The 19,375-nt window shown below is 32.0% G+C and overlaps 1 protein-coding gene across 3 annotated transcripts in view; it reads right to left on the bottom strand.

The window, feature by feature from the left end:
- The window catches only part of LOC128990524 (gamma-1-syntrophin-like), a 128,961-nt gene that overhangs the window by 90,754 nt on the left and 18,832 nt on the right, over window positions 1–19,375 (bottom strand). Inside the window, exon 1 of one of the 3 annotated variants that reach the window (XM_054412920.1) lies at window positions 10,384–10,456. The exons of the other annotated variants lie outside the window; for them this stretch is intronic. The gene's annotated coding sequence lies outside the window, so the exon portion shown is untranslated. Of the gene's footprint in view, window positions 1–10,383; window positions 10,457–19,375 lie in introns of those variants that run through there. 3 annotated transcript variants of the gene reach the window in all.

Below are 19,375 nucleotides of genomic sequence, written 5' to 3'. Positions count from 1 at the left end.
ATGAATATTATTGATGGACATAAAATTTCAACATGAATCTCCAATCCATATTAAAAAAAAACACGTAAAGTTGCAAGTTAAGCAACGTTAAGTAATTTTATTAATTTTTGTATGTTAAAAAACATCAGTAAAAAATGTACACATAAAAGTTGCATAGACTTAATAAAGTTTGTATCATTACGTTTTACGTTATACACTATATTAAAAGCACGTCGACATATTTCCTGAAATAATGAATTAAATGCTAAAAAGCTGCTTTCACGTAATAGAGGTTTTTTTTACAATCTCACAGTGTTTATAAAGCTTAGGATATATTTTAAAAGAATCTAGAAATCTAATTAGTTATTTTGTCAAAAGTAACACTTGAAGGTATTCAATTATTGTTCACATGCTTTGAAGCTAGAAGCTAGTTTAAACTCAAAGGGACTTTTGTGTTAGTCCAAATGGTGTTTGTTCATTCAAAATAACAAGTTACTGTACCAAACCTCATGAAAATTCAACTTTTTAAAATATTTTCTGAATATAGTACACATTGTTGAAACATGAGAACGTCTAACTTTTATTGAACAAACCTTTACTTATTGTGTGACTTGATTAATATAAAATAATATTAAAAATACTCGTAGTTTCAGTGATGTTTAAATAACTGTCATGAAGAATAGTTTTAATTACAATTTACAGTTGTATAAGATTTATATTTTTATCGAAGTAAACAATCAGAATCGAAGGAGAGCTCTTTTTAAATTAGTAACTAATATCATAATGAGATCAAAAGCAAAATTGCTTGAACTTATTACAGACTATAGATTGGTCCCGCGAACATTTTAATATGATGTTTGAACAGTTTAAGATAGCAGAGATGAATAAGGTTGTCATCAACATTGTAGTGCTTAGCGAGCACGTTCCAGCCTATATCAGCATCACCTATATCACATTTCACATTACCACCGAGCTTAGAATGGAATTATAGCCTTTGAGGATGAATTCAACCATTCTTTGTTTGAAGGCTTAGAGAACATGTAGTATCCATAATATAAATCATTGAATAATAACTGCTTTGAATTCAGCTCTGCTTACGATTTTTTACATATAGGCCCACTTACTTCTTCTCTAAACAATAAAATATAACTTGTTCTCCCTTTGTAATAAGTACATGGTACACACTTCTAAAGTAGCTATTCCATTTTTATGGTCCACCAGTAGCCAGTTTTTCAATCAATTGTAGGTCAACTACACTATTATAACCTATTCTTTAATATATGAATTTTTCTACAATATTACATAACGGGAACTTATAGGATGGGTTACTTCAAGATAAGTTTTCCTTCCGTTCGGCTCGATTTAAAAGTTTTAGAATAAGAAAGAAAAATGTATTTTCACCAAGACACTTTGACAATGTTTTGTTAAACTAGGTTTATTCTTTTTTTGTCCTAGGTCGTTCTGCACGAGCCCGGGATTGCTTTTCACATTACTTCAGGCTAGACCTAGAGTTTGCGGCATTATCACTTACATTAAATCTATTAGTGATTTGGCAGGGTTTGAACCCGGGACCTCAGGGACCGAAGTCCCGCGCTCTAACCAGCTCCCTCCCCAGGTTTATTATATTACTAGCTATTACTTCAACTTGGTTAAAGGACGCTTATTTCACTTATCTATACCAGTAAAATCAGCTTATTCCTGAAAACTGTTCTATGAATAAAAATAAAGAGAAACTCCTACATATATCTAGTATATTAATATGTTTATCTTTTAGATTTTCTAATGGATATGAAACTTGCTATGCATTTTTAAGGTAGAAGTGACCTAAGTTAGAAAAACAACTTACTTGGTCCAATTTGATATTTTAAATGGCGTCCGTTTAAATTTTTATTACGGTACTTAAATCATTAAAGAATGGTTGATTTAAAAAAAAAGCTTAGTAAAGTATCACGATTTTATTATTATAAAATAAGGCAAAATTAGGAGTGCCGTGACTAGCCTAGCATTTTTATAAGCTAAGTAATAATTCAATTGCAATATAACGGGAAACACTACAGAGTTTTTATTTTATGAAAATAGATTCTGCATTAGGTGGATGTCCTGAATATATTTTAACCTTTATAAAAAACAAACAAAAATTATACACTGTGATTAAGTGAATATCCTACAAGTTTACATTTATATTATTTCTCAATGTAAACCAAGTGTATCATACCATAGTGGTAAACTTGTGCACTAGTTGGTTAGTTGGTATGAGTATTAAACAATCCAAACTCGAAGTAATATTTAACCCTTAAAAAATATTTTAACAGGACATAGTATCAGGGTGTACGTATAGTTCTATACGTGATCCTTTGCCAGGATCATATGTATTCTGGGAGGAGAGTTCCTGCAAGAGTTAATTAGGAACCCAGGATCTCCTTCTATCGACCAATAAGAGGGTCGCATTGTTCTTTAATCCACCGCTCCTATAAACCCGTTCTTTTGCGTGACTGTTGCCTTTGATTATTTACTATTTTATAACTGAAAAACTGTATTTTTATTACAACTGATAACAGTGATAACTAGCTTCATAAAGATTATCCATCTCGAAAACAGTCACTTTACGCCCTAGTGAGGAAATATATCATTTAGTCTGTAGAGACAATGTGTTTTGCTTTTATGGCGTTTAAAAAAACTAATATTTCTCTCAGTCTTTATGGCGGTATTGCCACTCGTGTTAAATTGATTGAACTATACATAAAAAAAGGAACGGAATGTTGAACTCCTAAATCACAGAAAAGTATAATTTTAATTATTTTACTAAGCATATACAAAAATAAAAATAAAATTCCAACTAGAATACTTTGAAATAAGAGAATATAATATGGGTTGTTTTTAACACGATAAAATCTCTTTAAAATATGTACTAGGGGAAACTGTTAGTAACAAGTTGATGTAAAACTAAGTAACTAAGATTACTAAAAGAATTGCATTACATTACTAAAAGTCTGAATAAATTACTCAGTCAATTTGGAATTAGAGAATTGTTTGATTTCCAGCCAAGAGATAGTTAAAACTTTTCAATCAATTGAAGGAGCAAAAGTTGTTATAGCAAAGTTTGGCTTGTTAAAGTTTCTCCTCTAATATTAAAAGTTAGTTGCTTCACAGACTTTACTAACAAATGAAAGTGTTAATATAACTGCAACGTTTTTAGGTACAAATAATGTTAATTATATATGGAATAATGTTACTTAGTTTATTCATTTACCTAGTTTAAGAGGTTCTTGACATATGTTGCATATTTTTACTTGGTAACTTTATCCTCCGTCTAAAAATAACTTAGCCTCCTATTTACATTTATTTTGTTTAGACTATAAAATCACTTTTCTTCACAATGCCTGTAATGACATATGTTGGTTGAACAAATAGAGATTTCTTAAAACGTCTATAATTTAATCTATGGAGATGACATAGAGCAACTCATAGAGCAAAAAATTGAAAACCCTATTTTAGAACTCCATTTTATTTTAACAGTGGATTAAACAATGTATCATTACAATGAACTACAATGTGTTACCGGGCTGCAAAGCATAAGCAAAGCTACTCATTACTTATAGAAAATAAAACAGTGGTTTTATTACAACCACTGAATCTGTAGTATCTGGAGGAGGTCGTTAAAGCCGTCTACAGTATCACATTTCACAGACTAAGGACAGAACGAGGTGGAGACATAACCGTAAAGCACTTGCAATTAACATCAACAAGACTCGGTACACTTCATTGAGCAGTTCTCAACCTGCAAAGGTATATAAAGAACTGATATCGGATCAGACCTATCTTGGAACGGTTACATTTTATTGAAACCAGCATTGAAAATACGAATAAATCCATAGAGATCAACAGATTCAACTGACATTACATTATTTTCTATGATATACATATTTTTTTATTCAATGCAACTTAGGTCTACTAACATGAAGTTACTGTTTCAGTTTTCCAATCTGTTCAGTCAGTGTATGTGTAGGTTCTTTGTAAGCGAAAATACTTTTCGTGACTGAAAGAATAAATTTAATTGATTTAGTACGAAGTTTATTTCGAACTAAAACTAATCGTACTCACATATTAAATTCAACACAATACGTGCGTAAATCGAAACAGAACTAAAATCATGAATTTGTAAACTTTCAATTAAGTCAACTAAGTCTTATACGCTGGACGATTTTACCTCGGCTTATTTAGTTTTTCAATATTTGTAAATAAATATTAACTTAATATCAACTGTTTTCTCTCAAATATATTGCTGTAATAACTACGAAATTTATTATAAGAGGTATTATTTTAAGTAGCATACTGTTTATTTATTTAATCATACAATAAAATTCATTACGATAATTATCGAAGTTGTTTCATTATACAATGCACGATGGTTTTGTAAACAGTATAACCGCTATAACTGGCAATTCAGGTGCTTAATTACTTCATTGTAACATTAATTCACTTGTACATTGCGTCGTAAACCTTGGTTAATGAGGATTATTATTTCAGTATCTTGAGAGAGACGAAAGTTTGAAAACATTGTAAAAGCTGTAAACATTCACATTTCCTAACCAACTTGGTGATAAACGTATGGGAGAAATACGACCTCCACGTGTATATATCCGTCATACGCTCATATGAAACTTATATCTCATGTCTTCCAGCGTTACATTGGAATGGAGACTATAAAATATATCGCATTGTCTTACAAGGAAATGTTGTGGAATTCAAGTTATACTTGTCTTGAAAGAAACAAACAGACAGAGACACTTTATATTAAGAAATGTTTTACTGTTTCAGAATAATTAACTTTTAAAATAAGTTTAATACCTGTTTAAATGATCTTTTGTTTACTAATAGTTTGTCTCTATGTAATCATTTTGTTCAGGGTAGGTTAATATTTGATGACTAAGTGTGATTCAGTGGCAACAGAGCATGTCATGAAACACCACACGAATTCCTCTTACCAGACAAAACAAACACTGAATTGAAACAACTCTTTGATGTTTGAAACTGTGGAAGTCCATTGAAATCTGTTCCAGCCCAGACAGAGGCAAACGGAACTTTTAGCAAAACAAGTCTCAAGTTTTATAATTATAATGTTAACTACTACTACAGTACTAACTAAATTCTTTGCTATACAAATCATCCAAAATCAAATGATAGTTTTAAAAATCTATAAAGGATATTGTTAATTAATGTACTTCCAACTATCAAAAGCAGTCAATTAAGACCGAAAATGTTTTTACATTAGCCCCTTAATCTAATAAAACTTATATTTGTTAGTATCAATTAATTGAGATCGGGACGCCTAGGTTTAGGTGAGTATTTTAACCCAAATAGTGAAGGTTGACTGTAGAATAAAGTGAGGCCTTGTGTAGCTTTGTTAACTGGATAAGACCAGAGTTTTTGTAAGCCAGGGACATTATTAAAAACCCGATGATCAAGGACGCTCGGTCCAGTTTCGAACCATCAAAAATCAACACGCTTTTCTCAGGGTAGAACCAGCGAACACTATAACCCCTAAGCAACCCAGTTATTATGTATACGAAAACTATTACGTCTTGATAGGACTTTTGGCTTTAGATATTTGGGCATAAAAGTAAATGTTCTTAAATTATGTTCTTCTCCCTTATGTACCTTCTGTACAAAGAGTATATTTTAAAATTAATCTCCGTCCAACAATTTATACGTTTTCGACCTAGATTATCAGCAAATTCTTAGTCAGTCAATAAACTGTAAAAGTTGTTTATAAAAACACGTTGAAATATATAAAACAGTTGCATGCAAAGTATAGATCCTGAAGGTGTATAGACTTTCACATCACGTTTCTGGGAGGCTGTAAAATAAACACGGATAATTTTCCAACTCTTAACTTTTACGTGTGTGTTGCACATGTACGTGAGCTAGGTTGAAAAGTTATAAACAATGTTTTGCTAAACTTCGTGCACGGTTGAAAAAAAAACACTTTTTAGTAATTAAAGTAGCAGAATGATATTGTAAAAAAAAATTATAACCCAAATCTTATCAACTTGGAATGAAGGATGCAAAAGAGGTAGGGTTCGTAGTTATTTTAGTAGATTGTAGCCAGAGGTAACTATTCAAATACAATTCACATGTATCTTTTATACTACAATCAAATTTCGTGCTGTAATACATTTGAATTACATCTTAGTAAAGCAATATTAGTACAACTTTAAACATTTTTAGTTTGTTTTAACATTCCAGACATCAAATAGTTAACTGTGTGATTTACTCTGAGAGCGTTACAGTGTGCTTTCAGGCTCTAATGGTATAAACGCAACAATGGGAGTAATCAGACATAATTGGCTACAGTGCCTGTTACGTAAGATGAACTAGGTTGTATCTTAGGTCTGTAATGTATCTCTATAGTAGTTAACCTTAGGCTAACATCATTTAGTTGCATAATTTAGACGCTTTTAAATTCCTTTAGATTTCAGGGTCGGTATTTTTTAACAAGATTCCTTACGGGGTAGGGGTTACTATTGTTGTCAAATGTTACTTGTAAAAATGCAAACATATTTTCATCGTCTATGGGCACATTCTCAAATTTTTATGAATTTTAGTTTAAACATATGAAAGGTAATTTATTTTATCGAGTTCACCAACAAACCGTCTCTAAAATAGTTGTACACCCTTTTACAGGAGGCTTAAGAATTACAAGTCGAAACATATATCAATATAGTTATTTTCAACCTTAGTTATTATTAACCTCTTATGTCAATTAATCAATCTTTATTGTTAAAAGTAATAGCAACGTTACAAGTTATTTACATGTGTAAGAGATTCGAGACTTCACAAAAATAAAACCTCACCTGACTATGGGAATTAAGTTGATTTAACCGAGCTTTAGTTCCAAATAAGTTTTTCTACTATGCATTTGTATTTCAAATCATAACCGGCAAGGAAAACCGCTAAAAATATACCTGCAGTATATATATAAATGGTTATATAGTATAACAGGAAACCTCAAAAATCTTAAAAATGTACATTGAAGAGGAGCATTTGTTCCAACTACTATTTTTTTATTTGATTTGAAAACATAACTTTGAACTAAAAGGGAAAAGTACAAAAGCAGCTGCATGGATTTCAGAACTCAGGCAGCACTAGCCTTATCTCCACTCTTTTGTTGTTCAAATATTTCCTTTGTTGTTATCCTGCATCTATGACCCTCATCGTGGCAAACAGCCCATAGAGATAGAACATTTAATTTTATGATGATTTAAAACATAATTATACATCTAAAGTTATGGTTTTAAAAGTACTGGTTTTCGACTTAATAACCCAAATAAATTGATGTTATAAACACAGCTGATAATTCATTGTTGCAAATTTATTATGAAACTGCGAAAACAAATTGTGCTCTCATTGCCTCAAACTGTATATCAAAATGTACAACTATTGAAGGAGAATATTTCTGTACGTATTCCCCAGTAAATGCTACAGTTAAATGCTAGATACCACGGAACAGTAACACAGTACATGTATTTCCCCCGGGCTTCGATCAGTCGAATTCTGTTTCTTTTTCTAAGATTCGTGAAAGTTTTATAAGTCAGTGTTTGTTCTTTTATAAGAAACCAACCACCTAAAACCTCTACGTTTAGAGTTTATTTTTATTCTAATATGAAAATCCTCCAAGACAAATATATTACTTTAACTAAAAATTACTGATCAATGTGAAAATCGCTATACTAAAGAGAAACCCGTTTAAGGAAGAAAATATTCTATGTTGTGGAAAAAATTAACTCGAATTTAAAAAAGGTATTTTATATTTGAGGCTGTGATATTTCAGTCTATATAGATATAATTTGCTATCAATTAATTGTTAATATTATCCATGAAAATTACATCTCGTGTTGTTTTAACGGGAGGAAATTCATCATCTGAGAATGCAGTGTAAAGGGCCCCAGAGATTCCCCGGCAGCAACCATGCATTACAACAGCTCTGATCGCATCACAGCTATCCCAGCATGCTATATGGGATTAACACCTTCACAGGAGGTAAATCGCTTACCTCTAACCAAGCAAAACTCTGTGTTATAGTTTACACTCTAAGCTATTTAAACGTTCTTTTGACGGATATTGCTAACAAATAAATATGTTTGAAATAAAAGTTTTTGAATGAAATTGGTACCAATTAATTTTTTCCTAGGGAAAAAAGCTGTACAAAATAGCTTTCATTGTGGCCTTTGTGATGACTGCCAAAAACTAAGTAAACTTTTGAACTTTAAATTTGATAATTGATTGTCTTTTTAGTTATATAAGAGCTAAGCTGTCCAGACATGTCTATATCAATTGGGTAAAGTGTAGAAAAACGTTTGCTAAATACAGTGGTAAACATAGTCTTGGATTTTAGTATAGCTTGAAAAACAGTTAATGGTAAAAAACTTAAATAGATATTTAAAAAGACCATTGTTTTAAAAACATTAACATAACATTAACATAATACGCGTGTAATTTTAATACATTAACGTATTATTGTACTGTTGTTTCAAAACATATGCATTAATAATATTTGCACCCAAACCTAAATAGAACATAAGAACCAATGTTTGATGAAATTGGAAAAGTATGTTTTTTAAACATACACTTTTAGAGTTATTTTTCCTTGAATAAAATTTAAAACTAAATTTAAGCCTTCTTTAAAAATAATTTAATAATAATCAGGCAAGTTTTATGTATGTGAAAAATATGTTTTATATTTACAGAACGAGTTTCAGGATGAGATCAGATGGAGGGAAGAAAAATAGATTAATTTGGGAGGCCAATGTGTCCCCTGTCACTGGATCACTCTCAATTTACTTTTTTCGACAGAACTTTGAGGATCCCATCACACCGAGAATTTTTTAATATTTATATTTATTATTGTGACAAATTGAAATATGTATATAATTATATCGACATCGAAATACTTACAATTAAGTTACAATAATGACTGTTAACTTGAGAATATAATGTTCTGGACACAACTATACCTGACAATGAAAGCGGTACAACCTATACAGTATAGTAAACATTAAATAATGTCTGTCATTTCATAACCTTAATTACAATTGAAATTTCACGACTAATAATTTTTCATTTCTAGGATATAATATTTTTCATCGACGAACACAATTATTCCTTTCTATAAATTGAGTACTGTATCATTTCATCCACTATTCACATATGGGATACTTATCACTTAAAAAGGACATTAAATAACTAGTTTATATAGAAAAAATGTATTCTTTAACATTTCCAAAATGTTGGAGAACACGTAAATATTAAACATTTGCAATGTTTAATATTTTTGTTAAGGAAGATGTGTTTATTTTTTTCTGCCCTCCATATATTTGTTTGTATGTAGAACAGTTATAAATATACAAACTTAGGCTTATAACCCGTAATTCAAGAAACGTTGAGATATTTCAGGTGTTAGTCCTGTATATTTTATGAGAGAAATACATTGTATAGACCAACGGTTTGGACGGTTTCTTAGACAGGCCTGTGAATGGAGGCAGTCAAGTAGAGCCGTCACTGTTCAACAACTCTTTATAATACAGTATCTACAAAGCTTAGTATATTTTCAACAATTCTATGCAAACACAGTATCTAGGATAATTACATGAGTATAACAAATCCAGATACTCATATAAAACATGTAAGAGTACATAGCAAAATTTAAAATCTAAGGAACAAGTCTACGTACGCTACCTAATACATTATGGCCAAAAGACAACCATACAAATACACTACAATATGTCAAAATATGCAGTTTCTAATAATATTTATCATCAGTTTAGTACTAACTTTATTCAGTTTCATCAGTATTACAAGTCCTAACCCAGCAGCCACATCCGGTCGGTAAAAAATTCCTATCATATGCAGCAACTTTATGTAGCATCGTTAATTCATTCTATGGTGTACTTCAGCTTCCATAATAATCGGTTAGCAAAAGAAAGAAATAAAAGAATATCGAATCGATAGGTGTTTATGATTACTATCATATTGTGTTTATGATTATAGCTCAAATGGTGTTAAAATAAACCATTTAACAATACATTTCTGGCAATCGATATGTGTAATTGGATTAATTATATGTTTTGTTATGGGAACTATCAAATAATTACTTTAAATTAACCTTTGTTCTTCGATATTTTACATAAAATGTGTAATTGTATTTCAAACTATTGTTTTATTACAGTAAACTGTAACGTACAGTGATTGTTTAACTACGTAAGTAGCACAATCTATAACCGAGAGATTGTATATATTAAAGAATAATATTGATAGGAGCCAACAAGGAACTCAAACCAACAAACAAGATTACGAGGCAACAAACAACAAACAACAAACACTATGGCTGGGTAAACACAACCTTACCACAATGTACATATTCTGGCAAATTTAATTTAGACGTTGAGGCTAAAACTTCTCTTTTGTTGGGATATTTTCTTCAAACGTTTTCTCCCAGAACATCGATACTACAAATAAAACAAAATAGTTAGCACACAAATGTTATTTAAACAATTACTAGTGTGCATGTTGCTCGAAATCGAGCAATTGAAAAGAAGTACAGGAGTTATTTATAAACAAATAACTTGTTTAAATACTAATAACAGTCATAATTTTCGATGATTTTAAAAGAGTCAACTAAAAGATTATTAACTCATGGTAATACTCACAATTTACATAACAGTCCTATTCCAGTTTAAAGTGTTAATTTTTAACAACCAAACTGCCCATGGACGGGAAAAGGTAAGCTTACAATTTAAGTCATCGTAAAAAGGCTGTCAGCTTTTATAAAGTACCGTACCTAAGTTATTTAGCCAATTTGTAGACAATAAGGTGTAGGCTACTTTAAACTCTACAGGACAGAGTAAGGCAAAAACTGGCAGAACTCTGAAATGGTGTTATTTATCATAGGCTTACTCATGCCAAATCCTTAAAATTAAAAAAAAATCAATAACAAATAACTTATTTAATTTAACACAAACCAACATCAAAAACTATACACGAAATTTTGAAATAGGCATTTGACAGTTCTGGTTGTTTACATTTAAATGTCAATCAAATGTAAACATTGTGAATTTTCTAATGCTTCCATGGAGACCAATTATTAATATTTAATTTCTGACAACAGCTGGAGTTTCAAAACAATATTTGTTTCCCATGTTAATCTTATGGAGAAATACGAAACTTTAAAGGGCCCCAGGGCCTCACTCTCTAATTATTTCCCAAAAAGAAAGTTTCCTGCACAACTTCACGTTACGCTCTTTCCAATGACACCAAAAACATGTCAATCGGTTCAGTAGTTTCGGAGGAGTAATTGTCACAAAAATCCTGCTTGCGTATTAAATAAGTATAGATTACCTTAAGAACAATATACAAAGATAATCTCTAAATTATTATGTATACTGTTGTAATTTGAAGGTCACGTTAGTACAGCTTCGTCGAGATGAAAATCAGCTGACCAAAACTCACGCCCCACTTTAACACTTTGTTTTGGCGCCGTGCCGTGTAAACCACTTTACTTGTCAGGGCTTTTTCTTTCTGTCAATTGTTGCTTCACCAAGTTACCTTTTGCAATGTGTTTTATAATATTTAAATCCCTTGAAGCTATGTTACTTCTTAAATAATATAAGAATTGTTTCCAAAATACATTCGTTTAATATACGATGCAAAAACTTGTAACTAGAAGTTAAGAACTACTTTAAAATTTCTGTAAATACTTAAACAAATTACTATAAATTCCTCTATGCTTACACTCATGAGAACATTTAATTACCATTTCTGAATGATAATGACAAAGTTTGTCCCAGGGAACTTTCTTACACGACATTAAAAGTTTGATTTCCAAAGTTCAACGAGAAACTGGCTTCGGAGATCTACGAGTTAATTAATGTGCAAATTTAAAATTTGCATGCATCAAGACATTTATTAATATGAAACATCTTACTCAGACTTGTAAATTTCAATAAAATTACAATTTTTTTACTAAATAAACTATGTACTTTTCGAAACAATCCATGCTATAGCAGTCTACTCATTGAATGCAAAAACATATTTACCATAAAAGCCAAAACTAAAAATAAAAAATTAGAAATTAAAACTAAATAAAAATATAATAAAATAAAATAAAAAATGCTAAATTAGTTATGTCAGTGTGCGTCTGTGCGAATCGGCTGCAAATCTCACTTCAACGCTTCTCACGTCGTAAAAATTGCAGAATTGCTGTTTTATTGTAAAATTATCGGATTTAAAATGCATATCGTATAGGCCTATGATGGAATAAAAATATATTTGGTCACACAACATTTGTTTACAAGATGATTTTTCACATTAAAACTGCAAGAAACTTTGTCTTTATATGTGTAAACTAGCTGATCTGAATTGTACACGGTTTTAACTGACTACTGAATTCCCGTACGTAGGACGGGCTAACACCTCGTTTATATCTATATTACTTCTTTAATACGCAAGCAAGATTTTTGTGACAATTACTCCTCCGAAACTACTGAACCGATTGACATGTTTTTGGTGTCATTAGAAAGAGCGTAACGTGAAGTTGTGCAGGAAACTTTCTTTTTAGGTAAATAATTAGAGAGTGAGTCCCTGGGGCCCTTTAAAGTTTCGTATTTCTCCATAAGATTAACATGGGAAACAAACATTGTTTTGAAACTCCAGCTGTTGTCAGAAATTAAATATGTGAACAACCAGAACTATCAAATGCCTGAAGAAGAACACATGTTGTTAATTGTAAACAGTCAATGTGTAAATTAACTATGTTGTATTAAAAATGTGTATAGTTTTGGATGTTGGTTTGTGTTTAATGATATACGTTATTAATTATTGAATTTTTATTTTAAGGGTTTGGCATATGAGTATGTCTATGATAAATAACTCCATTTCAGAGTTCTGCCAGTTTTTGCCTCTGTTCTGTAGAGTTTAAAGTAGCCTACACCCTCGCCTACAAATTGGCTAAATAACTTAGGTAGGCCTAACATTATAAAAGCTGACAGCCTTTTTACTTTGACTTAAATTGTAAGCTTACCTTTTCCCGTCCATGGACAGTTTGATAGTTAAACATTAACCCTTTAAACTGGAAGAGGACTGTTATGTAAATTGTGAGTATTTTTATCAGTTAATAACCTTTTAGTTGACTCTTTTAAAATCATCGGAAATTATGAGTTATTAGTTTTTAAACAAGTCATTTGTTTATTTGTAACTCCTCAACTCATGTACTTATTTGAAATTGCTCGATTTCGAGCAACATGTACACTAGTTTATATTAATATATTATTATATGTATATGGTGCAATGCTTAATGTGCAATCAACTGCATTTTACACCCTCCATTCAAACATTATGCATAAGGTTTTGCAACTAGAAAGTAGAGGAGACGAAGTACGATACTTTTAAACTATCCCCTCCATTGAAGCGAAATTACCTTTTTCTGGTCATGTATTCAAGTGGAAACTCAAGCTGGCCGGCTATTCTTTTGTTGCTCTACCCCAATTAAAATAACTAGAAATCAATTTTGTAAATCATAAAATATTCGTATGTACAATATAAAACATTTTCATTGCATAGTGCATGGTATGAGTTACAGTTGTATTGTAACAGATTCAATACTTGTGGTAAGAAATAAATAAACTCTAAGTTTTCAGCGCACGTAGGTGTGTGAGCCGGGACATGTCTAGCAACAAGCAAATGCACTGCAGCCGATCTAAAACAATATCCAAGTATAGTAGTTTTTTTTCCTTCACTACAACCTCTTTTCGAATAATTTGAAACATTGTACGCAAATAGAGCTTGCAAAAAAAAAGCTTTTTCAGACACTCACCTGACAAAGTGGGCTTCCTTACACTTATTCCAACACAAAAAGTTGTTGATTGCTGCAATTACTTACTTTTGCCGCTCTATTTTTCCGCACTCCAGTATTCCATACAACAACACAAAACAGCGGGCTTTATAAGGCACGTCGTGTACGCTTGAAAATAAGTTGGTAAAACTTAAAGATATTACGCTTACGATTAGTTGGTGCAGCGATTCCCATTTTGTTCAAGGTTTGTATTTAACCTAACCTAAAAACGTGTTGCACAGTGTTTGAAAGACTAATTATTTATATGCTTTATAGTAACTGTAGGACAAATATACCCTAATGTGACGTGAGTGCAAACTGCCTTTGGTGCACTCGAGAAACTTCACACTCGCCTACGGCTCGTGCGTGAACATTTCTGTCATATGCAACAAAGTGCCACTTCGCCCACTATTCACACAAATAACTATAGTAGAGTAGATTTTACTTATTTTATTAACCTATCTACTACAATGATTAGTGCCGATCTTTTATTTTGCAGAGTAGTTTTCCGATGCAATTGTTAGACATTGGTTATTTTTAGCTAATTGCATCTTACAGTGTCATATTTTACAGCAAACAAAATGTAAATTGTGCAAGTGTGTGTTTCTCTATAGTTGTAAGCACTTACTAAGAGAAATTGTGTTCAAAGTATTTAAACTATCAAAATAAAATGGGTGCATGACCGGTGTCGAAGCTTTTTCTCTAAGCAAGGGGAAAAATGTAAACTCACTGTGTTAGATCTTATAATTATACATTTAGAAGACAGGACTTATCTTCTGGAGGCCTAATTTCAAATCAGATCCAAGTGTTTTTTCCTCTGTATTCAAGTTAATATTGTATAAATCCTTGGAATTATGTCTACTAATCTATATAACAAATTATAGATTTCTCAGACGAAGAAAACTGCTTCTGTGTCCCCGCTAAAATCCACAAGAGCTTGTTTGGCGGACATTAAGTCTAATTTGAACAGGATTATGTCTTGTGAGATTGTGAGCAATAAATTTATTAACGTTATGTAAGGCGACATTTAAGGGCCATTTGAGGCACAGGAGGACGACTTGTCCTAATCTAAGGATAATTAATGGCTTGGCTTAGAGAAGCGACGGAGCGGAATGTACTGAAAATGTTCATCCAATGTTTGTTTATGTTTCAATGCTTGTAGAAAACACCGAAAACTTTATTAAATGTGCCGAAATTCCTAAATTAAATGCTGCCAAACGTTAATCAAATCCCATGATATTTGGTAGTAAAAACAAACATGTGTAAGAGCTTATATTTTCCCCTGACAGTCTTATTAGTATTCCCATTTAGTATTTACTTATTGATTGATAATATTTATGTAATTTTAATTATTATAACGTTATTTGTTTTTAAGTACTTTTAATTTGTATATGGAGACCTATTGTTTTTTAACTACCACGAGAATATTCTGTACCATAGGGCCTAGATGCAAGGGAGGTAAGATATCAATATTAAAAGAAAAACGATTTATTTTTTTACATTTTAATTAATAAATCAAACCCATAAATTTGAATGGTTCATGTTAATAAGCTTCTAGAAATCCAAAAAGCTATGGTTTATTATTAAAAATGTTGCCAAGCTAGTTTTGCTTAGCAAATTTAAACTTGTCAAGGAAGTTATTTTATGAACATTTAACCGAAGGAATATTGTTTAAAGAAGGAGAAGTGGCCAATAAGCTGAGCAAATCGCAGGTTGTAAGTTACAAAGGCGGGTCAAGAGTAATGGCTATGTCTTGTGTGTGTGTGAGAGACCTGTTGGGGGGGGATACATGGGGGGGATGTAGATAGGGTGTACAGGGGGACATGGGGGGGGGGTTACATGGGGGGTTACGTGGGGGGTATATGGGGGGTGAGAGTTCTGGCCGACCTTAACACAACAAAGCGAGATTGTTGTTAATCATCTGGCTATATTAGATTACACATCAACTCTACTGCTAGATTACACAAATACAAACATTTTGATGGACTGTTGGTTTTAATTTCCACTACCCGCTTGTGAAACGCTAAATAAAACAGGATAAGCTAAGGGTAATAGGAAGTTCAATGAGGCAAATAAGAATTCGTATAGTTTACACATAATCACAAATTAAATATTTGACGTAAGACAGTAAAACGGAAAAAAATAGAGATGACTTTCACCCGACCCTTGAAACAAGATATCAGCATGTTCCCCGTCCCGGGAAATGATCCTGTGGGTACCTTTTCCCCAGTAGCCTTATAATGTCTTACAGTATTTTATCTATGTAACATTATCTGCAATATTATTACATACAGGTGGTTTCTATAAGTATGCCCATTTCTATAAATCTGTAAACCCATTTGGTCTACATAACCGCAAAATTTTAGAACTGGACTAAAATGTTTCACGAAAGTTGATCATTAAAAGCATGTTGTTCGGCATGTCCCTAATTTAACTTCTGGATACCTTAACATAACGTCTGGCTACGCCTTCAGAATTCCGAGATAGATAGAGATTTTTGAAGTGAACCCTAATTTGTCTCCATGGTTAAAATAATGCCCGGCTATTTACGAGGTTCATATATTGATTAGGTTGTTATTTATATCCACTACACAGCTTATAAGCTCAACTCTAGAGAATATAATAAAATTATGTGGTATAAAACAGCTTAGTCTCTATAACCTATGGATCTTTTATGCCTCCTAGTTATATCAAAAATCATATTAGAAAGCATGGTCACTAGTTTGACATTTATTTTTTAAGGAGTAGGCCTATAAATTAGTGATAAAGAATTTTTACTATTTATATATTTACTAAAAAACCGACTTCCATTACAGCAATTTAGAACTTCCGCATGTTAATAAAGGTAACGCGTTGAATTGGTTATTTTCCTATTAACAGAATAAATACATAAATTTGCACCAACACATATATTGTAGCTCTGTCAAAAGAAAAAGAAAATTTGGTTTTCGCAAGGTTTTGTCTTGAGCATTTACAATAAAATTATGACAAACTTTACTATAATCTTTGGTGCTATGATAATAATATATGCCATTCCCAAAACACAGGTTCATACAGAGAGGGTTCAGAGACAATCCAATCAACAACTGCATTCACACAGAGCATCGCCAGGCAACAGACTGATATATTTGTATTGCTGCAGCTTTGTTTAGGTAAAGAGAGGATAAGAGAGGCAGAACTGGTAATTGCCAGAGCAGACGTAAAGTTCGCCTAAAAGATGGGATCCATTAATCGAGGAAGGTATTTCAGAATGGTTCTCTTTTGCTAGGGCTTTATGCGCACCTATAACGATACCTATAGCATTGACTACTAGTAAACTTCCCATCCACTGTAAAAATTTGATCGGGGGAGCAGGCTGGTCTAGTGGTTAGAGCACGGGACATCGGTCCAAGAGGTCCCGGGTTTGAATCCCGCCAAATCACCAATGGATTTTATCTAAGTGATAATGCCGCAACCCGTAGGTCTAGCCTGAAGTAATGTGAAAAACAATCTCAGGCTCGTGACTAGCGTCCTAGGACAAAACAATTAAAAAACTTGGTGCAATTTGTTGAGATGGTCTAACAACTAATGGCATATTCTGTGTCAAGTGATAAATCAATCAGATGTTGGCATAGATTTTAAATTAATATTTTACGATTTAATCATGGACTAACAAACTATTAACCCAATACACCTAACACACTAGTAATAGAATAGTCAATGGTAGTACCCTCTGTTGAGTTGGTCCTCACATATATTTTCTTGGCTTCACATTTTTACATTGGATGGAAAGTCTACATTAGTTTCAATTATAAATGTTGTTAAGCAATAGTAATTTATCACGGGAAAATTAACATAGGCTACTCAATACCACCTATAAGACAACAAAAATTCTTGATTGATAGAATATTTGGGGGGTTTTATAATCGAGATTTTAACTTATGTGTATACCACTCTCTGCGCTTGTGCACAGTCACTTGTTTTATGTAGGCTAGTTTACATCTCTGTATCATGGACTCGACTCAGTATATAGTACTTTCGTCAACTACAGTATATAAAAGTTGAATCAACAATCCAGTGTGTGACACAGCATATAGGGCTACTGATACATCTCGTTTACCAAAATGGATTTTAAAATTGCTTGCAGCTAAATATAATTTATTTGACAGACTTTGTTTTAGCGGATCCCAAACATATTTTAAATAGGAGTATCGTATAGTATAGTATTTATGACCATGAGATTAAGACCGGTTGGAAACAGCATTAATGAAGTAAGATATACATAATTTAGTGCGTTCGTTTATATTATCAAGCTATATAAGGTTCTCTACCATTATTTTAATCAAGCGGTGAGATGTTATTAATAGGACAGGTTAACTCCGTTTCTCCAAAGGCATGTTATCTTCTTTATCTATAAAACTTGTATAAAATATTATTTTGATTATAGTTTATTCGACCTAAACTACTTTACACCTGAAGTATTTCTAGTACATTATGAGTTTTTTAAAATATTAAAACCCATCTTTGGTATTTAAGATCAACCTTTTGCAGATTTTAAGATAAAATATAACAAATAATCGGTTTAGTGGCTATTAAAGCATATACACTACGGTTTAAGCATATTACTAATTAATGCTTGCTAAAAAAGTTAAATAGCTTTTAGCAGCTTCCATTGCAGTTATTTTTCCACTGCGATTATTTTTATCTTGTATTTTTTTCAAACTATGAAAGTTAATAAGGTCACAAAATAATACATAGTTAACATGACATATTCTTGCAATTAGTGTGATTAAATTATAGGGAATGATATTTTAATATGAATCAGTGGCTAAATTGAACTGTTATTTTTATCATAAAACTGCCTATAAATTCAAAATGGGACCGTAATGTCTTAGTTATGGTAACGTATCTAAGGGAAAACAGTTTGCTATCTGGGACTAACTGGGACGGGTGGCGTCGTCCTGTAATCCAACTACTATGAGGTTACGAATTGTGGATATGTATAGGCATGCACTGTGGATGCGATACTCCCTGGTGTGGTTTAACGTCCGCACAAATGAGTACTACGACTATCCGCAGGCCTATTCAGAAAATTAGACCAATTCGTATATACCAAGGAAAAAATGTGGTTTGGATTCCACTATAAACTGTAGGTCCCTTAGTTGCCATTAGCTGTATGGGCTAATAATTAACCCGTGTCTGAGGAATAAGTCGGCCTTAGTCACTAACAAGACTACAAGATCGTGCCACTCACCTACACTCATCTCCATTCATACTTGGCTTATAATACATACTTTGTATGGTTGTCATCTCATTTAAAAGTTTTAAAATATTTACGACAAATGTCAATGACATCGAAAATTGACATTGTTAAGGGTGATTTAAATTGTTTCTTAAATCCAACAAACTGTGTGTATTAATGTCTAACAGTAGTTCTTAATTTAAGTAATTACGTTTCACACAATATCAACATTAATTTATTTGAGGAAGCGTTTGAAACCATTTTCTTCGTCAGGAATGTAAGATATAGCC

Source organism: Macrosteles quadrilineatus, unplaced genomic scaffold, assembly GCF_028750875.1.
Source record: "Macrosteles quadrilineatus isolate MER2022 unplaced genomic scaffold, UCM_ALF_1.0 Scaffold_3__2_contigs__length_128488019, whole genome shotgun sequence".
NCBI lineage: Eukaryota > Metazoa > Arthropoda > Insecta > Hemiptera > Cicadellidae > Macrosteles > Macrosteles quadrilineatus.
Note: the sequence above shows the minus strand (reverse complement) of the source record. Positions and strands in the feature narration are given on the sequence as shown.